The 14,772-nt window shown below is 35.4% G+C and overlaps 2 pseudogenes; one reads left to right on the top strand and one right to left on the bottom strand.

Moving 5' to 3' along the window:
- The first annotated feature begins 3,668 nt into the window (after window positions 1–3,668).
- LOC117909131 lies at window positions 3,669–6,921 on the top strand (annotated as a pseudogene).
- Window positions 6,922–11,547: 4,626 nt separating this feature from the next.
- LOC117909130 lies at window positions 11,548–13,250 on the bottom strand (annotated as a pseudogene).
- Window positions 13,251–14,772: the final 1,522 nt, after the last annotated feature.

Here is a 14,772-nt window from a genome sequence, read left to right as displayed (position 1 = left end):
AATAAATCAAAACTAAATTAAATAGAGATCCAATCATTTTTTTTTCAAAGCTAAAACTATATAGAATTGTATTTTATGAATTTAATATGATAAATCAAAACTAAATTTAAACAAAATTCTAATCTTTATGTAATAAATCAAAATTAAATAAGAATGAGATTCATGTTGTCATACTAAAACAAATATATGCTGAAACTAATAAAATAAGTCAAATCACTCGACTCTACATAATAATCCAAATTGAAAATAGACTAAACTTTAAATTCTCTAGAAAGCCCATATAAAAAAAGCTAACTTACCTTGTCGGCTGTGATGCTATCAAAGTAATGTTATGGTGTGCGGCTAGTGCGGTGAAGAACCAGTAAAGGATCCTCGACTGTCGTGCTTGGTGCTAGTCGACTGTGACGTTATCAAAGCAACCCGGATGTGTGCGGCTGGTGCGGTGAAGAGTAAGAAAATGACCACTGGTTGTCGTGTTTGGTGTTGAAGGGTTCTTTCCATGGAGGAAAAGTGGAAGAGAAAGGGTAAGGCATGGAGCAAGAGAGGACGTCGGCGGCAAAGAAGTTGATGTTACAGCTTGATGATTGCTGGAGATGCGTGGGTGCGGCACAGGGTGCAGCCGCGTCACTGACAATGTGGAATGACACTCCTGAAACCGATGTGCAATCGTGGGAATGTATCTCTTTTACGTGGAGATGTGTGCTGAATCTTTCTTCAAAAGAGCGGTACAGTTGGTTCTCAATGCATGGTATAGTTGTGGTGTGTTCCTCTTTAACTTGCAGCTATGTGGGTACCTTTGGAGAGGCGTGAAATCTCAGTGCATAGTGCAGCTCACTCAATGCATGGTGCGATTGCCTCCACTTTCCTTCCCAATGGTGCGGTTGCCTCAACTTTCTTTCTCTTTCTAATGGTGCCTTTTTTTTCATATGAATAGGGTGCTTCTTATAATAGCCAAAACGTCCAACAGAGAAGATCTCTCTCTCTTCCTCCAGAACACTGCAGTCGACTTTCCCTAAAAAAATTCTGGTGCGGCTGTGGTGTCTCCGATAAGAGAAATTGGACCCAAGATCGTCTCCGAAACCCAACTTTCTTTCCTCCTCTCTTCTTTCCCGTTTCCCCGCACCTTCCTCTAGATCTCTGAATGGTACGACTGCCACTTCTCTCTCTTTTTTGGATGCCTTTTTTTTTCAAAAGCTCTTCTTTCCCGTCTGGTTGCGAATCCTCACCTCTAATGATGGAGCTACTGATCTTTTTTCCCGTTTGGTGCTCCCCCTACCTCCTTTCTGGATGCGTGCTTTGTCAACCTTCATTACATGCGACTGCCAATCCTCCCCTCTAATGGTGTTGCTGCCGATCCTTTTCTCGTTTGGTACTCCCCCTACTTCCTTTCTGGATGCATGCTTTGTCAACCATTCTTTCGTGTGGCTGCCAATCTATTCCCTCTAATGGTGTCGCTCCTCCTTTTTTCAGACCACTTTTTTTTTTTTTATCTGAACATCGCCTCACTCCCTTCCTTATATGGACGCATGGTGGAGGCTTTTTCCTTTCACGTGAGAATCCTCTCCCAGATTGCAGTCATGTGAATGTTCATATATTGCTGAAATTTCTCATTCAAAGTCAATCTCAATCTGTATATATCTGTCTTTCTATCATCTGTCGGATTTATTCTTTTGAGCTCTAAAAATGGTATGAATATCCTCTTCCCCCGATATGGAGCATGTGGAATCTCATGCAAAAATAAATAATAAATAAAAATAAAAATAAAAATAAAAGAAAACTAAGGATTAGAATAATAAAAAAAAAACATGTAACTAAGAATTAAAAATCTAAAATATGTAATTTAAAACAAAATTAAAAATATAGATCACATGCATATCTAGAATGAATTATCGACTAAAGCAATTCTCTATCAAAATAAATTAATAAATAGATAAATAAAAATGAAATGAATATAATTATTAAACCCATGCAATTTTCTAAAAAATAAGTAAAACAAAAACAAAATCAAGCACATGCAAGCCATACGAGCTATGCAACCATGGATCCATGCAAAAATTATCTAAAATGTGACTTAGGTAAGCTCAGGTAAGCCTAGGTGGGTCAGGGTGTGCCTAAATAGGTCAAGTGTACCTAAATGGGTCTATGGTGCCTAAGTGAGCCTAATGTCATAGGATGCTTCAAACGAGCCTCCCCATGGGTTTATACAGAGTTCAGGAAGCTTCTAGAGACTCATACACTTAGCCATTAGTGGGAAGAGTGTAGAAGGTTCTAGAGATGCCTAGAGAAGTCCACACATCTCTACACTATGGTGGAAGGCATAAGAGGAGTCCAAGGCTTTCTAGAAAATTCTAGAGGTCTCTTGTACATAGACTTGTATATACAATGGTGTAGAGTGTTCTAGAATCTTCTTGATTTGTAAGGAACCCTCCAAGGTTCTAGAGAGCTCCATTGGTGCCTATAAACAGGTGAGGGCCTCATTTGACTAAGGCACCAAGCAAGTGAGTCCCCAAAAACACTTGTAAAGGCTTCCTTGAGTAATAAAAGCTTCCATTCTTTAAGAGTTGCCTACTACGCCTTCTAAAGCTTCCAAGCCATGAGCATCTTAGCCTAGCAAGCTAAGCATTGAGAGTCAGACTGACTTAGCAAGATCAAGTGTCTTGACTTGTCTAAGTGCCGCACGAGCTTAGGAAAATACTAAGTCTATGATATTAAGGTGGTGTTTAATGGGCTAAGTGTACCTAAATGGGCCTAGGGTGCCTAAGTGAGCCTAAGGTGGTACCTAATGGGCCAAGGGTGCCTAAGTGAGCCTAAGTGGGCCAAGTGCATCTAAATGGGCCGAAGGTGCCTAAGTGAGCCTAGGGTGGTGCCTAATAGGTCAAGTGTGCCTAAATGGGCCGAAGGTGCACAAGTGGGTCTATGGTGGTGCCTAATGGGCCAAGTGTGCCTAAATGAGCCTAGGGTGCCTAAGTAGGCCTAAGTCTAAATTAGGGCTACCAAGAGCCACAATGGGGTTAGATAAATCCCTCAACCAAAGTCCTCAAGGTGGCTTAAAAAAATATAGGCTACACGAGTAGTAATAGGCCACTAGGGAATTGCTGTAAAGTACTGAACAAATACCTAATAGGACATGTGCTAGGAAGACAAAATGGAGGGTCTACATAAGGTGTCATAGGATTCTCTTTTCTGGGACAAGGATGGATGCCCTCACAAGACTTGTAATAGCCTTGTTTTATGTAATCTCCATATTAAGAATCTGCAGTGCAATAGACACCATAACTATTAATCAACTCATCAGAGATGGTGAGACCATCACTTCAGGTGGTGGAAGCTTTGAACTGGGTTTTTTCAGTCCGGGTAGTTCCAAGAATCGATACTTGGGGATATGGTACAAGAAAGTGGCTACTGGGACAGTGGTATGGGTTGCCAACAGAGAAATCCCACTCACTGAATCATCAGGAGTTTTGAAGGTCACCCACTAGGGAACTCTTGTCATTCTCAATGGTATTGATAGCATTATTTGGTCTTCAAATTCATCACGATCTACTCAGAATCCAAATGTTCATCTATTGGAGTATGGAAATCTTGTTATGAAAAATGGGAATGATAGTGACCCAGAAAACTTCCTATGACAGAGTTTTGATTATCCAAGCAATACTTTTCTACCAGGCATGAAGCTTGGAAGAAACAAGGTAACAGGCCTGGATCGGTATCTGTCATCATGGAAGAGCTTTGATGACCCTTCTAGAGGTAATTTCACATATAAGCTTGATCTTGGTGGATGTCCACAAACACTTGTGAGGAACGGTTTGGTTGTAAAGTTTAGCTCCGAACCATGGAATGGTATTCGATTTAGTGGGTTATCTCTATTAAAATCAAACCCAGTTTATACGTATACTTTTGTTTTTAATGAAAAGGAGATATATGGTATTTATGAGCCTGTTAACAACAAAATTATCATGAGGCTGGTGTTGAGTCCTAACGGCTACACACAGCGTTTCACATGGATTGATCATGATTGGAACCTTTATTCAAACACACAGATGGATGACTGTGATAATTATGCATTATGTGGTGTGTATGGCATCTGTAAGGTTAATCGCTCTCCAAAATGTGAGTGTATGAAAGGATTTTTCCCTAAGTTCCAAAGTTATTGGGACAAGGGGGTTTGGTCAAGTGGATGTGTTCAGAATGCTTCACTGGGTTGTCATGAGGGTGACGGGTTTGTAAAGTACTCTGGTCTAAAACTGCCAGACTCGCAGAAATCATGGTCTAATGAAAGCATGAACCTCAAGGAATGTGCATCAATGTGCTTGAGGAACTGCTCTTGCACTGCTTATGCAAATTCAGATATTAGAGGAGGAAGTGGGTACTTGGTCTGGTTTGGTGATAGAATCGATATCAGAGAGTTCCCTGAAACTGGACAAGAGCTTTATGTAAGGATGGTTGCATCAGAATTAGGTATGAATTTATCTGGTTCCTTTTAAATTTGAAACAAAATTTCAAGGAGGAAAATATCTTAAAGTATTTTGACCACTTTCTGAAACATTTTTCAATGTGAAAAGTATGTCAAACAAACTACTAAGGCAGGGCATCTTTTCATTAAAGGAACTACTTACTTCTTAAATTCTATACTAGTGTTGGTGCACACAAGATATCCAAATTTTATATTTTAGCTTTGAATTCCTTTCAAATAGATGATACAGTGTATGAATATGCCATCTGAGTTGTGCCCGCCAATCATTCTACAATGGCACTTCCTTCAACTCCAGATCTAATGATTGTAAAATACAAATATATTGGGGATCAAAAGTCCCTCTTTCAAATGATTTTCTTGCTCAATTGCCTTCTATTATACTTTTGCAGGGATAAATAGCAGGAAAAGAAGGCTGACAATTATCAGCTCTGTGTCAACTATAGGAATTATTCTCCTAAGCCTAGTTCTAACATTGTGCATTTTCAAGAAGAAAAAGCAGATAAAGAGAAAAGGTAACAACTCATATTAGTTCTATCACTCTATATTGCTGTAAAAAATTTCGTAAGGGAGCGAGGAGATGACCAATCTCAATTGCATGATCCATGAATTGATCAAAGCCTATAATTTTAGGTTTCTGTGTATCTGAGAGGGAGCATCCAAGTGTCCACTTAGCTAAACCATAACTTTTAGCTCATTCTTATCCCTCTGAAATTATTCTCTTCCACTTTGTTCCCCTAGCCCCTGGTACCTCACCAAGCCTATATTTTGCTTAATTTCTTTCTTCCATTTTGCACTTTGCAGGGAACATATTTTTATACAATTTGGAAGGAAGGGAGAGTGAGGAGGATCTAGAGTTACCATTATTCAACTTGGCTACAATATCTAGTGCAACTAATAACTTTTCAAGTTATAATAAGATTGGACAAGGTAGTTTTGGCCCTATTTACAAGGTAAGAAAAGGTGATAAAGAAAAAGTGAGAGAAGGGTATTTTCAATGGTTTTGAAATTCTAACCAATGATATTAATGATTTAATTTTAGGATATGTTACAAAATGGAAAAGAAATAGTTGTGAAGAGGCTGTCAAAATTTTCTATTCAAGGACTTGATGAGTTTACAAATGAAGTTATATACATGTCTAAGCTTCAGCACCAGAATCTTGTGAAGCTTCTTGGATGCTGTATTCAAGGGGAAGAAAATATGTTGATTTATGAATACATGCTCAACAAAAGCTTGAACTACTTCATTTTTGGTTTGATTCTTTAGAACCCAATATAGCAACTCTAGTCAGATTAATACCAGATTTTTTTTTCCAAGTATACATCTGAACATGATTCTACTTTTTTCCTGAATCATATGAAATTAACTTAAAACATTGAAGGCCCTTTTTCTCTCGAGTTTAAGCCATTGACATTCTTTCATAAGGCTAGAAGTATTCCATCTTTACGTTATAGAGTATAATTGTTAACCAAATGCCTAAAGAAAGATAACTAGGCACAAGATGAAGTAACTCAATGTCTATTCTTTCCCGATCCATTTGTATCTAAGCTATTCAGAGCTTGGACTACTAGAATCATTCTTGGTTTTTACACATGTTGCTAGCATCTGAGCCCCTTTCATGGAAATTTTGAAATTCATTTTTTTTGTGGAAATTTTTTAAATTTATTTTCAAGAATTTAACAAGCAGAATGGACTAATTAGAATAAAATAAAAATGGACAGATCAAAAGCGAAGTATGGTACTAAATTGGCCTAAGTGGTTTCTCATTATCAATGGTATTGTTCGAGGGCTTCTTTACCTTCATCAAGATTTCATATTGAGAATAATCCATAGGGATCTCAAAACCAACAATATTTTACTTGATAGTGAGATGAACCAAAAAATTTCAGATTTTGGCATTGCCAGAAGTTTTGGAGGAAATGAAATTGAAGCAAATACAAACACGGTGGTTGGAACATAGTAAGTACATCTGAAAATGTTGTGAATAGTTTTGTTTTGGTTGGTTGTAACTGCATCTCTTCCTTACTCTACTACAATATTGGGTGTTTATACTTTCATTTCTTTCTTCAATGGTCCCTTGCAGTGGTTACATGTCTCCAGAAAATGCAATTGCTGGATTGTACTCAACGAAATCTGATATTTACAGCTTTGATGTTTTGGTTCTAGAGATTGTGAGTGGAAAGAGAAACAGAGGATTCTATCACCTAAGCTCCCACATTAACCATCTTGGACATGTAAATATCAAGTAATATCTCCTCCTTTCAATGTCCTTAGAAAAATTTAACTACTGCTGACGTTGCTTTGAGTTGTATAGGCATGGACCCTCTATATGGAAGGTAGATCTTAGGAACTTATTGATGCATCAATGGGAGGTACCTGCAATCGATCTGAAGTGCTGCGTTCTATCCATGTTGGTCTGTTATGTGTCCAACGTTCTCCAGATGATTGACCCAGCATATCTTCTGTGATTCTTATGCTGGTGCTGGTTTTTTCAGTGAGAGACATGTGCTGGAAGTAAATTCTAACCCAGAGACCACATTGTTTTCAAGTAATGAAGACAACGGTACAATATTAGAGGTTTGAAACACGAGGCAACTATGACCCTTCAGATTTTCTGTCATAAAATTGTAGGAGATACACTTTGGTTCAATGAATGTCTTTGAGCTGCAGCAAAGCCAATTTTAGGTTACTTGCTCTGGCAATCGATTAGGAAACAGACAGTATCAGTATAACCAAATAAAAAACTAAAATGTAATCATCTACATAATTATGTACATGAAAGATAATTGAACAGAGATTACAGCGGCATGTGAAATCTTGAACAACCACAAAATTGAAGACGTTCAGGTCATATTCAAGGCTAAAACTTGTTTTCTGGGCCAAGAAACAAATTAGACCATTGATTTAAAGTCAACATATGTGAGCTAGCTTTAAAGATACATATATAGTGAAAGAAACAGATAAAAATGTAAACTGACATTCTTATCCATTCCATGGCTGTTTTAAGGGAATAAATGGCCTATACAGTAGTATAACGGGTACATCTTGCACTGTGATGAAATGCTACCTGAATCAGTATCTCTGTTAGCACTAATTCGATTCCATAATCACTTCTAAAGAGGGTTTTATGCCAGACTATGCATTCTAGGAAAACGGTTGATGGATCAGGGCCTACCAACTGAAAACTGAATTCAATATGCAATTTGAAGGAATATGGTGAATTTTAAGGGGGGAAAAAGAAATGTTCAAGGAGATTATATTAGCTTTTATGGTGTGAGAGAAGGCATTGGAAATGGAGAGACCATAACTTCAGGTGGTGGAAGCTTTGAACTGGGGTCTTTAGCCCAGGTAACTCTAGCAATCTGTACTTGGAGGTATGGTTTAAGAAAGTTGCTACTGGGACTATGGTATGGTCACCCAACAAGGAAGTTCCACTCACTGATCCATCAGGAGTTTTAAAGGTCACAAATTGGGGAACATTTGTTATTCTCAATTGTACTAATAGCATTATTTGGTGCTGTAATCGCTCAGTGTCCAATTGCTCTGCTACTAGTTTGGAAATCTTGTTATAAAAAATAGAAATCTTTTTCGCTAGGGAGTAGCAAAGTTTAGGATGAGGGGAGAGATTTGTACTCAATTTTGGTCTAAAAATGGGATGAAAAATATGATTTTGAGAATATAAATCATTACTTTTAGTTTGAATTTGTGCTATGACCCTATAATTAATATAGAAAAAGATGATAAAAACAAACAATTTGTAATGATTCTCAAGCATGGAAGTAAAGAGCACCAAAAAAGGTCAAGACCTTGGGGCCTTAGTGCAGCAATAGATGAGTAAAGGCATGAAATCCAAATTTTTTGTTTCAAAATTGATTTGGGAAGGTCAAAATCAATTTCAAACTTGTAGTTATGGAATAAAAAATTTGAATTTGAGAAAACAATAAAAATCAAAATGTCTTGCAAGTGGTTAGAGAATCAGTTTGTTAGAAAATAATACCAAGCTCTAATGGATCTAGATCAATGCATTAGAAAATAATACATTTGATTTTGATGTTCCCAAATCAATTCCCTTCGGCAAAGATCAAGCTTGAAACCTCTATAAGTCTTGTACACCCCATATCTTCCCTCTAATGGTTCTCCCTTATTCCTCAACACTCAAATGGTGGGAGGTTTAAGAGGTTGAAGGCTTAGGCTCTTTCTCTCTAGATGGTGGAAGAAGACAAAAGCTTGAAACATTAAATTCCTAAGAGGTTATTTAAAGAATTCCCTATTAGACTTAAGTAAGTTGAGCCTACTAAGGGCTTAAGTCACTAAATCTAGCCTAAATAGTGTCTTAATTAATTGATTAATTAACCCAACAAATTGAGCTATCTAATTAATCAATCAGTCAAATCTAGATATATTATTCACTAACCCTTGTGCAATCTTATACAATTACCAAAACACCCCTATAAACATAAGTGTATTAAGAGTTAATCCAACCTTTATAAACTATGCTAACAAGGTATATGAGCTTGAGTAGGGGTCATTGAGATTCATAAGATAGTATTTGCTCCCTTAGAATTCAATTCCAAAGTTAATTCAATATCCCATTACAGAGAATCAATCGCACTCCAGTACCTAATGCAAATAACAATAAGACACTAAGTGTTAGGGTTTGTGACTTGCTACCTGTTGTATACAATCTCCATATGAACTAGTGTTCATAGGCTAATGAGGTTAAAACTATCAATCTCTCAAGACTACGTTTATTATCATTGAGTTTTAGATCCTCTTATCATGTGATTAATTGACATATCTTAGCTCATAAAAAGCTTATATTAAGTTTCATGTAAGGAACAATTATGACCATAGTTTACATGAATACATCTCCTTAGCATTATCTAAAGGGACACTATATCTCAATTCTATGAGACTTCATGATGCTTTTATTGAGAATACTTATTGTTATCGGTTTCTATCAACTATGACCCAATCCATAAGGAATTTATATTACTTAAGGATCTCATCTATAGATCAAAACCAGTACTAAGTTTGGCATAAACTCAATATCCTCTCAAGGTTGAGAGAAAACACAATATAGTAGTTTGGTGAAGTCATGACTTCTTGATAGCCTTATGTCATGACTTACCATAGGTTTTATTCAATGTATAATCATATATACTAGTGCATTCACCATGGGAAACATATCTTGATGGTCAAGACCAATCATCCTTCCAATTAGGAAATAATGCTCTACAACCTTTAATGAATTGTCTAAGTTGATGAACCAATTATTAACAAGTCCTCAAATTTCAAGGAACTCATGAGTTAATGGATCTTTCTTGCAACTTCTAATGCACCCAAGTTATGTACAATATAAAAAATACATGTTAGAATATTCATAAGGTGTGATGTATAAAATAAAGATAAATAAAAGTGCAATTGGAACTTTATTAATGAATAATAAACTCTAAATTTGTTACATCATGTCAAGAAGATTTTCTAACTTTTCACAAAGATCTTAGTAAAACTTCTTATTTGATTTCTCTCGCTTGTATTTCAATTATTGGTACTCTACATGATGATGATTTAAGCTATCTAGCATAGGAGACTCCAGTGAACCTCAAGTTCTAATGAAAATCCTTAAGCCTCTATAAAAACAATTATTGATTTAACCAAAGTACTCTCAACTTTGAAAATATTTCCAAAATATTGGTTAACTTTCGAATAATTTTGTAGGAAATTAGTTGTACCCAAACACACTCACAACTAGCATTTATTTCAAGCTAGAACACTTATGGACATCTATTTAGACAACCACTTGCTCTATTTTGGGTTGAAAAGGCTATTAGAAGCCATGTGAACATCCACATAGGCGACCAATTACCCTATGAGGTGATTTTTGGCTACTAAAAGCCATGTGGATGTATATTTGGATGACCAGTTGGCAATGTGGACAACCATATGGATGTCCACATCTACCTTTTGGCTTCTAGCAGCTTTTTACAACTCATAAAATGCTCCAATGACTAGTATGTGGCTAACCATGTGGATGTGCGGATATGGAGGTTTTATTTCTAATAGCGAGTTCGTTTGACTCCAAAACCTATTTAAACTCAACCTTAGGTCCATTTAAAGTGGATAAAAAATCTTAAAATTACATTTATTACTCATTCAAACTTCATAAATTCAAAAAGTGCTTTATACCCAAATTGGCTCATCCTCATTAAAGATCACTTACAATACTTGAGTTTCAACATCCTCGTATATTGACTCTTTAAGAGAGTTCTCTTCATTTACTCCCTTTGTACTCGAGAAAATAAGCACATAAGAAGTGGAAGAATACCTCTTGGTTGATGTAAAAGGTCTATTGGAACCTAGCTAGGAATCCAAGTGTACAAGATATTTAAGAGCATTGGTTGAAAAAGCTCTTGAGATAGTGAGATACCTCTAAGCTTAGGAAGAAGCTAGAGGAAGTGAACATAGGCTATTACCAAACCGCTATAAATCATTATTTGTGATCTCTTTTGATCTCTAACTCTTCTTTATTTTGTTTTATTTTTCATTCATTCATTGATACTCTATCTATGGCTAGTATAAATGTAAAAAAGGTTTTATTTTATCATCATCCAACTCACCGCTCCTCTTATGTGTATTTTTAGGATGGATTAGTAAGACTTGTGAATTAGTATAAGAGCTAAACCTCTTGTTAAGGCTTATTAATCATCTAAGAGGAAATAACTAAAGTCATCCAACTCATCCCATATTGAAGGATATTTGAATAATAAATTTCTATTTGGATTGCTTGGAATTTGCATCATGACAAGTGCTTTTACCACCAAAACCAGAACATAAATATTGCACCCTATGCTACTAGATTATTATTATTGGAAAACTAGATATTTTGATAACTAACTATTGCAGAAATGATGTTAAGCATGATAAGATGATATTATAAAACATAATATCCATAAACTTCATTAAAAGGTAAGTACTTACCTCATAATATTATAGGAAAACATACATCACCCACATTATTAATCATATTTTTATGACATATAGGATAGAGCATGACACAGGACCATCTCTCCACTTACATTGGCACAGGGTCAATGAGAATGGAAGTAATGAGATCTTTCATCAATTTTCCGACGTGTGTGCTGATCTTCGTCCTTGTACAAAATATCCATCACACGGGTAAAATTAAGAACACGTGTAAGAAGAGGCATGGACACTTGTGTAGGTTTGAGGCACTCCTTATTAATATCCTTCCATGCATTCACTATTTGTTTATTTAACTCATCATAAGCTTCTTGCTTGCAAACCCCATGTTGCTTCATGTAGCATTCAACTGCTGAAGCAACATGCCCCCTTTTTTGCTCAAACTGCACAAAAAGAAAAGCATTAAAAAAAAAGTCAAGTACAAATAGAGTACAACACACCATGCAGCAGCATAAATGATTGTATAATTAATACCTCATGGGAAACTATGTCATCCATGAGCCTGCAAATGATAGATGAAGCTCTAACCATATTAGGGTGGCTGAAAGCCCAATCAAACGCCTCCTTTGTTACTATATCTCCTATACCAACAAAAGAAGTGGTCGTGAGCATAGAGTAACCATAGCTTACAAGTGCGTTGCTCATATATTCATCAAATGTTGGTGTATATTCTTGATTGAACCATTTGGCTTCAACAAAGTAGGCTTGGATTTGCTTTTGCACCTGAGTTTACATAATCATGCGAATAGAATAGGTTAATCATCCTACTCACTTATAACATATTGTTTGAAAATATAAAACGTAATTATGGAAGAGTAAATTAAGGATCTAGGAGAAGGGTCATAAGTGGCAAACCAGTGCTTTTGCATAGTGAACACGGTACAAGTTTCCTTCCTTGGCCATCTCTTCCTCCATTTCTTTATAAACATTCAAGAGAGCCTGATAACAAGGCTTCATATAATCTGGGAGTTGATCTACGCTGTCGGCATCCCATCTGAAAGTGAAGCAACAGATATCCTTGGAACTTTTTGAAATTTGACTAGAAATTTTGAAATTAAGCCAACAATTTTGATGTGCATGCATGTATCAAACCTTTCAATTGCTTCGGTAAAGAGTTTGAGTTCTTCGAATGTACCATATACATCATATATATCATCTGTGATTCATATCAAGGCAATTACTTTGACTACGATCCTTTTTGCAAGGGAATATTGGGGTTCAAAGTACACTCCTAATGTCCAAAAGTAGCACTCCACTAATCTGTTCCCCGCAAAAGGCATCTTCTTGGCAAAGTCTAAACCCCTCCACCACCTTAAAAGATATATCAACGGATGAAAAGCGTCAATAACTTAAATTGCCAAATATCTAGCTTTCTGAATATTGTTGGTTCCACAACTTACCTTGTGGTCTCACTTAGCTCTTTCCTGTGGAGTGACTGCAATAGATTGAAATCTAACTTTGGGAGCTTAAGTAATGTTTTATTATGTGAGCCATCTTCTTGGTAGACAGAAATGTAATGTCTTGCCTCCACCCTTGTTAAGCACTTGCGAATAGGCCTCGCTAGTGCACGAGTCACTTGTGCTGCAAGGGGATGAGTTGAATCGGTTGCCATGGACTGAAGGTGAGCAGTGCTGAAAGCCAAAGCTTCCTCTTGTATGTCTTCTCCATGTCCATTAAATGTGTAGCTTCGTATAAATCTAGCAGGCCTGGTAAGTCAGCAATCAATGATTCCTTGAAGTCGCCAGAGTTGTCTTTGAAATTATTGAATGCATCTGTTTCATTAGCAAAGTACATTTATCGTATCATCAGGAGTATGGGTGAGGAAACGATCACCCCAAAAGTTAGGATGATGATTTGCACTGCAGCAAGTCACCTAAGGATCAACCCTTTAGGTTGGAATAGGAGCTAGGAATGACAATCGGGCGGGTTCGGGACAGGTTGCCCCCATCTCAACCCCGCCCCGTTTATTCAAAACAATTCCAATCCCCATCCCGTATAACTTTTTTCTGAATTTTAATTTTATTTTTTTAAAAAATTACTTTTAAAATTTTTAATTACATTAAATAAATATATTTTATAAATAATTAAATTATTATATTTTTATAACTTATTTTATTAAAAATATTTTATTATTATCTATATATTAAAAATAGTAAAATAAAAATTAAATTAAATTAATTTTAAAATTTAAATTAAATTTAATTTTATATATAATCGGAGCGGGACGGGGCGGGATGGGGCAATACTAGAACCCGCCCCGAGTTTTTAAAAAAAAAATCTCAAACTTGTCCCAAACCCGTTTATTAAAATTGAACCTCATTCCATTAGGGGCGGGGAGGGGCAGATATCCGAAAAAACCCGTCACATTACCATCCCTAATAAGAACTGTAACTGAGAATGGGAGAGACATATTTTAGTTGGAGAAAAAACCCTAAAAAAGTGTTGTAGTTGAGTATGGTGAGTAAGGTATTTAAAGGAAGGACCACCTTAGTTTCCCTAGCCTGTTTTGGTTGATTGATTTATGAAAATAGCTTAAGGGAGCATAAAAAACTATTAAAAAGATATTATTGTCTTTTAGTCTAAAAGATTGGAACTACTATTTTTATTAACCATCATTTATTTTAGAATATAAATATTTTTAAAAAAAAATTAGATAGTTTACCTTCTATTAAGGAAACAATTGGTACCAAAACTTCACTTAATACTCTTCTTAAATTCAAAATTTTAATTATAAGAATAAATTTATTAAATAAAGTTTTATTTATAAATTTTATTTTATATAGTAAATACCTTATTTTAAAATGGTTTCAATTTTTATTTTTTTTATTTTTAAAAACTTTAATTTTTAATTTTAAAAATGATTTAGAATAGTTCTTATAAATCCATTATTTTTAATTACCATATTTTTCATCTTAATTAAAGTAATTTAATTATAAATAACAAATGATTAAATATAATTTAACTTTACCTTTAAAAAATAAAAATCTTATAATAGTTACTAATAATAATAATAATGGTCATAATACTTTCTTTTAATGACAACTATTAAGAGTATGTTGGACTCTTTGATAATGAGAAATATGGTAAGAAAAATCATTTCCTTCTATTTGGATGACATGAAAAATGAGATAAAAAAATAAAATGGCGAGGTTGGTTTTGGAAATTTGTTAGGTGAATTTTGGAGAAGAGACAAGCTTTGCTACGATGGATAAATAAGTCAATAATAAAAAAAGAATATGGTAAAGCTTCATTAACTTGTTGTGTTGATTAGTCTAAGTAGAAGAATTTTAAAACTAAACTTATGGAGTGAAAAATG

The sequence above is a fragment of the Vitis riparia genome, chromosome 19, assembly GCF_004353265.1.
Source record: "Vitis riparia cultivar Riparia Gloire de Montpellier isolate 1030 chromosome 19, EGFV_Vit.rip_1.0, whole genome shotgun sequence".
Taxonomy (NCBI): domain Eukaryota; kingdom Viridiplantae; phylum Streptophyta; class Magnoliopsida; order Vitales; family Vitaceae; genus Vitis; species Vitis riparia.
This window is presented reverse-complemented; position numbering and strand designations above follow the sequence as displayed.